The sequence below is a fragment of the Cimex lectularius genome, unplaced genomic scaffold (assembly GCF_000648675.2).
Source record: "Cimex lectularius strain Harlan isolate CLEC.00 unplaced genomic scaffold, Clec_2.1 scaffold63, whole genome shotgun sequence".
In the NCBI taxonomy this organism is placed as follows: domain Eukaryota; kingdom Metazoa; phylum Arthropoda; class Insecta; order Hemiptera; family Cimicidae; genus Cimex; species Cimex lectularius.
The window spans coordinates 50,414-62,491 of NW_019392694.1; the positions used below are offsets into that span (position 1 = coordinate 50,414).

General features: G+C 39.8%; 1 protein-coding gene across 2 annotated transcripts in view; it reads right to left on the bottom strand.

Annotated features, from left to right (window-relative positions):
• LOC106674233 (neuroligin-1-like) overlaps nucleotides 1-12,078 on the bottom strand; it is a 156,002-nt gene that overhangs the window by 48,375 nt on the left and 95,549 nt on the right. The gene's annotated exons all lie outside the window — the stretch shown is intronic.

The following is a 12,078-nucleotide window of genomic DNA, read 5'->3' on the forward strand; positions in this document are numbered from 1 at the left end:
AGGTGATTCAGAAACAGTTCTTTTACCCACTAGTAAACTTTAATTCACATAAACAGTTAAAATCGAAAAATTTCAATATGTAATATATGCATTAACATACATTAAAAGTCATTTTCAATTCAACGTCATTTTTTAAAAGTCATTATCGGTCCTTAAATGTTTATTCTACTACGGATTTTCTAAATAAATGTAATTAGTTATTCAATTAATTAATTTTATGAAGGATATTGGTTGAGATAAAAAAGTCAGCGTCACGAGCGGGATTTGAACCCACGACCTTCGGCTAAATACGCCGCTGCTCTACAACTTGAGCTATCGTGACTTCGATCCGATCGGACACCAACTTCTCAACCTCACCTATGGAATTTTCCCTCCTTTTTGCCATTTTTCAACCAATAAATTTTGAAAGCTTAAATATTAATTAATTGCAAAATGTTAGTTAGTCAATCGGACCACGAACTGTAATCGATTTAATAAGTAAACAGAAGTATATCTTCACGAAAGCTCTCCGTGGCCATTTCAGTTGTCGCCGAGAATCAAATAGATTACACGGCATTTGAAAAATGGCAAAAAAGGAGGGAAAATTCCAGAGGTGAGGTCCAGATGGGAAGTAACTAGGCTAACGCTTAGCCACTATTCAGCTTTACTGTGAAGCAAACTGAATGAATCTTTATGAACTACTAGGAATGGTAAGTACGAGTCAAACTTTTTTCGTAGCATTTTGGAATTATATTATAAATATGAATTTACTTAAATTTTTCATAAATCTTTTAATTTCAATCTGGCCACCAAAATTCTATCATTATTGTCGTCCTTTTATAAATATTAAACCTCCTGTGAAATGAACAATCAAAACTTTTTGGTATTAACACTCTCACTATTTTAGACAAATGTTTTTCTTGGGCGTCATTAGAAAGATTTCAGACATGTTTTATTCGGGCAAAACATTTTCTCATTTACAAGAAAGAAGTAGATCCGTGAGAATATTTTAAAAACTTAGTTCGCACAACCGATAAAAGACAAAATAGAAGTACTCCGGATTCAAAGGAAGTGAACTTGTTGCTGGCAAGAGAGCTTACAATTATTCCAGAAGACGCAATAGAAGAAATTAAAATAATTAGTTTGGATATTGGTTAACTTGCTGGGTAATCAAGACCGCAAACTCGAAAAATATTACATATACGTCCAATTAAATAAGGTTTTAAGTTGGGAAAAAAGTGAGTGTCACGAGCGGGATGCGAACCCACGACCTTCGGCTACATGCGGCGCTACTCTACACTTGAGCTATCGTGACTAAAAACCTTAACTAATTGAATGATATTAATTGGTCAAGCGGACCACGAAAAACAGTGAATTTAATGAATTAAGAAATTAAGTATACTTTCACTAAAGCTCTCCGTGGCCATTTCACTTGTCGCCGAGAATCAAATAGATTACAAGACATTTGAAAAATGGCAAAAAGGAGGGAAAATTCAAAAGGTAGGGTTGAGATCGAAGTTATGATAGCTCAAGTGGTAGAGTAGCGGCGTATGTAGCCGAAGGTCGTGTGTTCGAATCCCGCTCGTGACAATGACTTTTTTCTCAACTTAAAACCTTAATTAATTGAATGATATTAGTTGGTCAAGTAGACCACGAAATTAGAGAATAAATTAAACTTTTTTTTTCTGAAGTTATTTTATTTTTTCTCTCATTTTTCAGTTGGTCAACAACTGAGACAAGAGTCAACACATTTAATATCTGATTGTGAACCGTTGACAGCAACAATACCGAAAAAAGTGAGCATATCGATTGACAAAAGAAAAATAATAAAGAATAACATTGATTTCAGAGATCAATTATTTTAATATGTGTGTTAATCCACGTTTATGTTGCATTTAGAGAACTTTTTTAATACGTGGCTTTTATTCAATTGTAATTGTATTTATTGACGAAAATCGTTAAGTATGTTTGTGGTGCGTTCGGAAATGGGTCTACGCCTCAATACAGAATACCATACTGATTTGTCGATCCAGTTACGTTAATTATTACGGAACATATCTATATACTACCTGACCGACTCACCAAGGAATTATAGTTCAATATATGTTTGCAATACGATCGGAAGCGAAAATCCGGTTAGGATGGTGTAGGTTAGTTTTTACTATGTCCACAGTGTGACGGACGGATGAATTACTGAATAAAATTAAAATGACGATGGCTCCAACATTTAGTTTTACATGCGATTTGATGTATTTATTGGCGTAGAAGATTGGGGTACGTCGGATATACAAACATCATGCCAGTTTTCTATATAAATTTTGTGTTACAATTAGATAGTTACCTATAATTTTGGTTAGCTTATAAGCATTAAGGGAGGGTTGAGATAAAAGTGGGAAAATTCAAAAGGTGGGATTGAGATGGGAAGTTAGTGTCCGAGTGGATCGAGGTCAAGATAGCTCAAAAGCAGCAGCGTATCTAGCCGAAGGTCATGCGCTCGAATCGCGCTCGTGACACTGACTTCTTTATCTCAACGAAAACCTTAATTAATTGAAAGTAATTATGTACATATTATCAAAGAACGTAATGTCAAATTAGGACCTACAAACACTTGTAAAAAGGTTAAATATAAGTAACAGCAAATAATCCATCATGTTTATTCTAGAATGGACAAATTGCAGGGCTGATCTTGATGGACGCAATTCAACGGACACTCGTAATAACAAAAAATAAACAGAAAAAATATAAGGAGTCGGCAATGACCCTTACAGTCAGACTAGGGCCTGGAAAAAACAATCAAACCACACTCAATTACCCTCATCCCTTCACTACACATTTACTTATATCTTTATCTTCCTTTCGCACCCTTTTCATCACTTTTTGTAACGAAATATATAGTAAACAGTTAGTGCTCAGTATTGATATTTTTCGTTTAAAAAAACACAATTCTCTAAAATGAAATTGTAAGGAGGCTATCTTCTGCTTTGGACTATTCAATGATGTGGAGAAGGCAGTCGACCCGGTTTAGCCAAGAGGACTACTCTCAAAAATAAAATCTACATCCCGGACTCGTACTATCGTCTGATATTATAATGTCTACACAATGGATCATTCTTTGTTAAACACAAGGAATCTTTGTCCGATAAAAAACGCATATGTTCCCATTTCCTCACTGGAATGTTGTTGTACTTCTTTTAAACTGAGGATTACCTACATTCACCAATACTTAAACTGGCACATTTAATGACGATGTCGCTGGGCTGCCAAAAGGCGAACCAGACGTTATGGAGACTGCAGCCATTCGCTAATGGAGTGAAACATAGGTGCAAGCACTGGAAAGTTCAACTGACCAAAAAAACCAACCCAAAAATGTCCATACTGGTCTGTTTCATCTACAAGAGTCGTGGCCCACTACGTGTGGAACTACGACGACGACGGGTGGTATAGTGTGGTTTGAGACTCGAGACCACGAAACGGCACACCTCGTGTTCTCATCCACGGCCCTTTTCCTCAACCGGAGATCCTTCATTTTATCCTGTGACCCCTCCTAACCCTTGGCTGCAAGGGGGGTATCCGGGCACAAAATACAGGTGCAGCCCAGAGGGCGTGGCAACCTCTCTAAAGCACAAGCTGTACTCGTGTCGGCCTGGGGTCGGCATGGGCGGCGGGTGGCTTAGAAGGCTTAGCACTAGATCCAGTCTTCACAGACGGGGGAGGGTGTATGGCCATCTGTACCATGGGGTAACTGAAAAGTTCCAAAATTAGCCCTAGTTACATTGGGAATGGTTTCGTGGTGGCGCGTGGTGACGCCCCTGGCGGGAACGTAGACAGAGGCTGTCTTCTATCTGTGACCTTCGTGAAGCTTGCATATGGCCAGCGTAATTACCCCCGGCCTCACAGGAGACGTTGCGACCGGACGACTGCGTGTAAGCGTTCAGGACGCGATGATCATGCTAAATAGTCCCTCGTATGCGTGAGTAAGCGAAAGGAAACGGGTAGTGAATCGGTGTCTCTGACTCGAGTATGCTTCGCATTGTTTTGCGTATGACCGGCGTAGTTCCCTTGGGGAAGCGAAGGATCGGACCACCTAGGCTGAGCCTATGGCGTCCTTCGAATGCGCATGGCAGGTGTAGGCTGAGCTCGATAAGAGACTTTACCGTAGGCGGTGCTCATCTAGGGTGTGGTTAGCAATTCCACTTTAAATTAAACCGCTGCCGAGACGTTCCCGGAAGTTTCTACGCTAGGGGAGCCCCTATACTCAGGGAGATAAAGTGGCCTTCTTTATCTAGGGAGTACGCGGGAGAACAGGCTGATGTATTTCGGACTGTTAGCCCCTCGCGTGCGGCATAAGACCCGATGCACAATGCGGGCCCGGCCATTCGGAGTGGACAAGCGGAGAGCGAGGTTGTCTCGGCCCTTCGGGGCTGGGGCGCCTCTACACCAATGCTGCGGCGGTAACACAATTCCGTCGTATGCGGAGGTGCGTCAGCTCTCATCTTGAGAATCAAAATGTCCGATAAGGCCGAATAGGCCAGGTGCGAACGCTAAACATCCTCTTGTCTTGTTGACGATGAGTTCTCGGAAACGGAATGTTTCATCTATAAACCTAGTGACCAACAACGTCTTCAATGGGTAACACTACAAGAATAAGATACAATCAGTACCTTGAACATCGATTCAAAACAGGTAACACAAACTTATTGATCAAACCGTTACGATACCGAATTAGGCAGTTGTACTATCACTTGAATTCGAAGTCTAAACTACCTCTGTATAAATATGCAACAGTGCAAACCGCGCACAATCGTATGTTGAGACTAATCACAGGAGCCTGTTGATGTGTGACGAGTTCCACCTTGAACGTCGAAATAGACATACCAATGGTAGTTGATGTCGTTGCAATTGTTTATACCAGACTCAAAGGCACCATGACCATCCACAAATACTCTCTTCTAAGTGACATCACAGTTCTTCCTCCACCACGAAGCGTCAGACGCCTGGATAGAAAAAGAATCGGGTAACAAGACCAGTAGAACCTGGGAGGCAAACAAAAACTTGTCCATCGTACGATCTCGTTTTGAATTGTTATTGTCTACTACTGGTAATAATAATGTAGGAAGCTTAGGGGTCCGAGGAACATACGCGGAGGTCGTTGGCCTTCTGCCTGTTTCACGCATATTTTTCAACCTGCAGTTTTTGGAGCGTCTCAATCTATTACATTTTTATATGAAAACTAAGTGGATATCCGAAAATGCCTCTCATTTGTACCTAAGGTTGCCAACTACAGAATAGATATAAAACATATAACAAATATGTTTACACCACCCCGAACGCAAAGGTCTGGGGATATTCTCTTCCCTCGAGTACCTACTCGATATTTTCCGGGGCATGGTCGAACCCACTCTATACTCGCTAATAACTTAGTTTCCAGACGTCACACTCACCCCAGAATTGCGGGATTAAGCAAGCTCTTCTTTTCACGCTTATAAATTACATTCATTCAAATAAATTAACATATACAAACCACTGACGAACAAAAACACAACATAAACTTATTTTTACATTTAGAAATGCCTTTAGCCCTGAGCAAATAACAGTGATTTGCTTGGTTAGCCTCCCCCAACAAGTCAAGTTACACGTGAATTAAAGTTACGCTATTTGAATGTCAACATGAATTTCTAACTAAAATGTAATATATTTTTCTATGATGTTTAAATAATAATAAAATTACAACACATTTAATGATAATCAGCCGCCCTTTTAGTTTTGCTATATTTAAGCTTATAAATTGTTTATTTATAAAGAAATTTTGAGACTTGAAACGTTTTCACATTATGTATTTTATGCCGGTGTGATTCAGGGAGTTATGAACTACGAAAAACGTGTATGAGTTAACGTGTGATGGTGGCCGATCACAATTAAAAGTTCCAGATTTTCAAACGAATCGGAAAACCTCCAAATATGGTTCGTCGGGGATGGGTCTGCTGGAGACTTTAAGAAAGAGGGGAGTGATTGGCAGGATCATCAGTCGCCATTTTGCTCGGGCTTTGAGTGGATCGTTTGTTGGCTGTAGTTGGTTGTAAAGAGTGGAAAATATTTAAATTTTTCAGACCGAAGGTTTTTGGAAGGTGTTTGGTTGACTTTTGGTATGTTTGTTTTGAGTATTTATGTTGAAAGGGATCAAAAGGTTACTTTGAGATTTTACTTTACATCAAATTGTAAGTCATTTACTTTTTATTTTATATAATTAATTACTTTCTTGAAACATTGGAATCAAATTTTAATTTTAACAATAAATGAAACGGTGGGGTTGAGATGGGAATGTTGTGTCCGAGTGGATCGAGGTCACGATAGCTCAAGTGGTAGAGCAGCGGCGTGTCTAGCCGAACATCGTGGGTTCGAATCCCGCTCGTGCATTGACTTTTTTATCTCAACTAAAAACCTTAATTAATCGTAATTTATTGGCCAAGCGGACCACTAAACTAGTGAACAAATTAAACTTTTTTTTGAGAAGTTATTTTGTTTTATTTTTCTCTCATGTTTTATAAAAAATTTAATAACGTCACAAACGGTACATACCATTAGTTTCATTTGGTACTAAAGAGAAAACCAACCGGCCACCAATGCCCTAGAAAGCAATATTGTCAGGGGTGATTGTCACATAGTAACGTTGACAGATCAGAAGAATATGGGGCATGCGCTACGATTTCATATGCAATTAATTCGGACTGGATTTTCACATAAGATCTTACGCCGCCATGAACGATGTACGTTTACCTGTACACTAGATCTTTTTAATCCATTTTGATGCATTTGCTAAATTTTATAGCATAACGTTGATTGTATCCTCACCTACGCCCTACGCCTGTGCGTATGACCATCGTTATTACCCTCGGCCTCGCGGGAAACGAAGAATCGGACCACCGAAGAGTTAAGCGTCGAGGACGCTGAGATTACGCCTACGGAGTCCCCCGAATGCATACAGAAGGTGGATGAGGAACGGTGAAGTGCAACTATCCTGTTCCAGCGGCCTTTTGCCTACTCGAGGCGCCACTGTTAGGGTCTCTTAGGAGGCGGAGCAAAAAGAGGACCGCAACCAGCTCGTTTTGATGAAAGTGGTGTAGCAAATACTGATGGGGCGGTCGTGTCTGTGGGTTGCGGGTGAATTCTGAAAAGGTGAAGCTCAAGAAGCCTACGGCGGCGCCACTACTTCGGGGGATGGTTGCCTCTTGGAGGATTCTTTGGAAATGCCCCAGAATAGAGGTTGGTCGTTCCCTCGGGATTGTTGGACTTGGCAAATTGAACTGGAAAGAGTGGAAACAAGTGCAATCTGGGCGGTCGTGCCTGGGTGGATCGGTGAATCTTGAAAAAGTGAAGTTGTGAAGCTTGGGTCGGCCGTTCGCCCACAGCTCTGAGGGCTGGTTGCCTCTTGGAGGGTCTCGACCGGAGACACCGCAGAAGAGGGGTGGATTGCTCTCTTGGAGTTGACCCGGAATATGCGGTTGGGACGGTTGATTGCTAAGAGGGAATGAGTGTGACCCGAAAAGGGGAGCTCGTATAGCCTCGGGAACCGCCGGGCCAGGATGCGGCACAATGTGGGTAATCACTGGAGGACTGCTCACTGGAGATTCCACTAAAATCGAAACCGCGGCCGGAGCGGATCCGGAGGTTTGGACGCTTGCGGAGCCCCTACATCCAGGGAGATAGAGTTGTCTTCTCTATCTAGGGACTGCGTTGGGATATTTGGCTGATGCATTTCGGCCCCTTTCGTCGGTTCCTATTACGTGCGGCACTGGTTAAGTGCACAAAGTTAACCCAGCCCCTTGGAAGGGGCAAGCGGGAGGAGTCAGAATGTCGATCGATAGTCTGTGGATGTGTGGGCTTCTACACCGTGCCTCGCGGAAGAAGAAGATTTTCAGCGCGCGGAGGTGAGTCGCTCCTAACTTGAGAATCTAAACGTGTGATAAGGCCGGAAGTCTAGTTTCGCACTCTAAAGAACCTCAATGTTATAAGTCGTTGCGACAGCAGTGGGGAAAATATGTATCCTCATCTTGCCATAGCAGGAGAACTTATGACACAAAATAAATCTCACCTCACAGTCAAATTAAGATTCTGTTTAGGCATGTCAGATGAAGGAAATATATTGACCTGATTGGTGTCGTTTTATTAAATTCAAATTGTTTTATTTTGTCAAATTATTTTACGCGCATATGCAAAATAAAAATCTCTTAGCATTTCAGATGAAAGGTTCAATCAACTCATACAGAGCACACATATCACGCGTTTAAAATTTTCTTTTTGTTCACTAGTTTTCGTGGTCTGATTGATCAATTAATTCTTGCAATTAATTTTATCTCAGCTAAAAATCTTAATTAATTTTCTTTTTTTTAAATTTTCTAGAAATTAATGTTCCACTAGTTTCAATATGTCGTGACTTCTCTGACCGTTGTAAATTTAATTCAACAACATAATCAAATAGTTTGTCGTTGATTGATGATAAAAGCCTTCTGGAAGGTACAAGGTTTTGAAGAAAATTAATACAAACAACTCATAGTTCTTACGTTCTTCTTCGTTAAAAACCTTATTAATATTCCGTCCAACTTAAGCAGCTGAATAACCTTGTTTGAATTCATAACAATAGAAAATTAGTTGGTTTCGCTATTTGAATAATATAGAAAGCAGACGTATCATAAAAAAATTATTACCGAAAATAAATTTAACAAATGTTTAATACAGATAGTAATTATTTTGGAAGGAATCGATAGGAAGATCATTAATCCACTTTAAATGGTTATCATAACAAAAACGGACATTTCATGGGAAACTACACCATAGAATACGAGCTGAACATAAAATACGAAAACCACCCATTCTCGTGGGGCAATTAAGTAATAAATATATCCTCATCGCATAAACCGCGTAAATCTGACGTTTTAATGGAAACAATCAAGTGTTTAAATTTAACTAACGGATTAAACAATTGTTCGACGCTTAGAATAAACAATCAAAGAACATTCCTATTTTATTGTTTAGTCTAAACCATACGCATTTTTATCGTTATATTAATTACACATAATTATTTTAATGTGATCTAAATGACAAAGAGATCAGATATTCATGAGTTTTAATAAATTATTTAATTATGTTGGTTTGAAAGAAAATCACCTAAACACCTAAAAGTCATTTAAAGCTGGATTAAAATTTCAGGAAAGATTTATTAACTAGTTTTGCTCTTAACTCTTGTTGCCCCGCGGTCGGTCTTAAGTCCCTTAAGCATCGAGTAAAGAAGCAATTAAATTTCGTCTTGTGAAACAGATTCCCATTTTTGAGCAAAGTGCGGTTTGCAGCCCTTCTACCCTTGTTGGATTTATAGCTTGTCTCTTCCTCATGTCCCACAAGTTTTCTATAGTATTTAGGTCAGGAAAACTTGCTGGCCAAACTATTTTGGAAATGTAATTGGTGACAACTCGAGCTACATGCAGTCGAGTATAATTCATTATCAACACGAAATTGGTTATAGTGTTAGTAAGTATAGTGATAATGATAGTGATGGAGATGGATACTAGGAAATGGGGTTTTGCGTTCCCCAGACATTGCAGCATTGTGGCTGATTGTATCTTTCCAGTTCGTTCCCTAGTCGAGTTGCAATCGACTCGATCATTCTTCTAGTAAGTATTAGATCATTGTGCCGCTGTTGTAATTCCATTCCCTGGGTTTTGTTTGTATTCCAAGTTATAACCCCCAATAAATGGAGTGAATGGCACCACAGCTATCGGAAAATTTTTCTCAATGTACCTTTGCGAAGTCAAAGATTCGTTCTGTATGATAATCAGTTCAGTACGGCATGGACATTGATTCGACCCCTACCATGACTAACTGTCTTTGCAGCCTAGCATTATCCACATCAGCTTTACACTCAGTCTCGGTCATCAGATATTCACAAACCGAACTGGTTCTGATCTGTAAAGAGAGCAGCCGCCCATTGTACAAGTTTCCAAGCGAGATACTGATTTGGGAACCGTGGCTCCACTCCAGAAGTAGAGAACCTGATGAATGTCTAGAGACGAGCTATTATCCAGAAGCCTTCTGATGACTGGTTTAGAGCTCATCCTTGCATCGGAAAGTTTTGAGTTGACTGCTTATCAAAGAAATGATCAATGACAATTCCGTAGTGCAGTAAGAGCAATAAAACCATTGTCTCTAGCCGCCGTACATTGCGGTCGACTACTACCTACCCTTCGATCGAGACTTCAGGTGGCCCTAAAGCGATAGAGACCATCGTGAATGTTAAAACGCGGCACACCCAGGACTTGGTCTATATATACCGAAAGCTAGGTCCTTCGTTGGACAAAGGATCTGTCCGGCGAGATCTTCTCGACTTAAAATTATGCCTTTAAAAAAATTACTTTAATGTTAAATGTTTAATCAAAGTGAAAAAATTTAAAAACTAATTAGTTACTCCATAAGTTAATGAGAACATGTCCTACAATTAGCATGGAAAAGATATTGGGACTAATCCCCCTACATCACATGGTAGAAAGGACAGCACAGAAAACCATAATCAACTTTATTAGAGAGAAACCTCCAACAGGAATACTGAGAAAAACTGAAATGGAGAGACAGAAAAAACTGAGGATAAACCATCCATCACTCATGGCTCCAAGAGATGACATGAACAGGATGTTTGAATTTAACCAAAAATTCCGAATACATCTGGGCACCAAAAAGGAATGGGAAAGAAAGGGAAATAACTCCCTCAAAAATGGCACCATCCTTTGGTACACAGATGGATCTGGAACACAAGAAGGTACAGGGGCAGGAGTATTTGGACCTGGAACCAAATACTCAGAACCCATGAGAAAACACACCGGTATCTTCCAAGCTGAGATTCACGCAATTGAAAGGTGTATCCAATTCAATCTAAATAAAGGTTACAAAAACAATAATATAGCTATCATGTCAGATAGCCAAGCAGCCATCAAAGGACTAAGCTCAAATACCATTAGTTCAAGGATGGTGCTGAACTGCAAAACCAAACTAAATATATTAGGTATGCAGAATAAAGTCAGCCTCTGCTGGGTCCCAGGACACATGGGAGTAGAAGGCAACGAGAAAGCGGACACCCTTGCAAGGAAAGGAGCTGCCACACCGCTGATAGGACCCGAACCCTTCTGTGGCATAGGAATCCACACTATTAACGAATATCTCAGACAGAAGGACAAAAAGAAAATGAGGGAACTTTGGAATTCACTTATTGGACATAGACAATCCAAGAATCTTCTAACCAATTTTGGCAAGAAAGAAATCACAGAATGTGTCAAAGGAAGCAGGAATAGACTGCGAATCCTAACAGGATTCCTGACAGGACACTGTAGATTAAATGGACATCTAAAGAAAATTGGAATAATCCAAGATGGCACATGTAGATTCTGCAAAGAAGCAGAAGAGACACCAACACACTTACTAACAAACTGCGGAGCTACACTAGCCCGCAGGAGGAAGTGTTTTGGGATGTACAATGTGACCATAGAAGAACTACAACCACTGAAACCGGGCCTATTAATCAAGTTTCTTGATGAAATAGGACTCACCGATGTGCTTTAGGCAGAGCACAGGGGATACAATAGCTCTTAAAGGGCGCAGTATACTATACCCTGAAATTACATCTACATCTACTCCATAAGTTGGCACTTGAAAAGATGAAACTGAAATGGTTTTCTTTATTTTTAATCATAAGAGTGTAAAAAGAAAAAAAACAAGATATTGTCGTGTTTACGTTATATGTCTTTATACCTAGTTATATATTTTGTTATTAATTAAATTTATTTATTAAAATTGGTCTTATTGGACCATCCATTAATTTTACAATAATATTATAGAATAAATAAATGTTTACATTCTTATAAACCCATTGGTACAATAAGATTTGCATTTCACTCTTCACTATTCATTTTTAACTACACAAGTTCATATGACTTTGCTCTTTTTAATCTTCTGACCATGTTTCGGTTATGTAAGAGTTTGGTCCCTTCCACATTCTCGTGCTGGCTAAGGCGAGCCGGGTGTTTGTCGGCAAATCTTCGTATTTCTGCCGTGACTTCA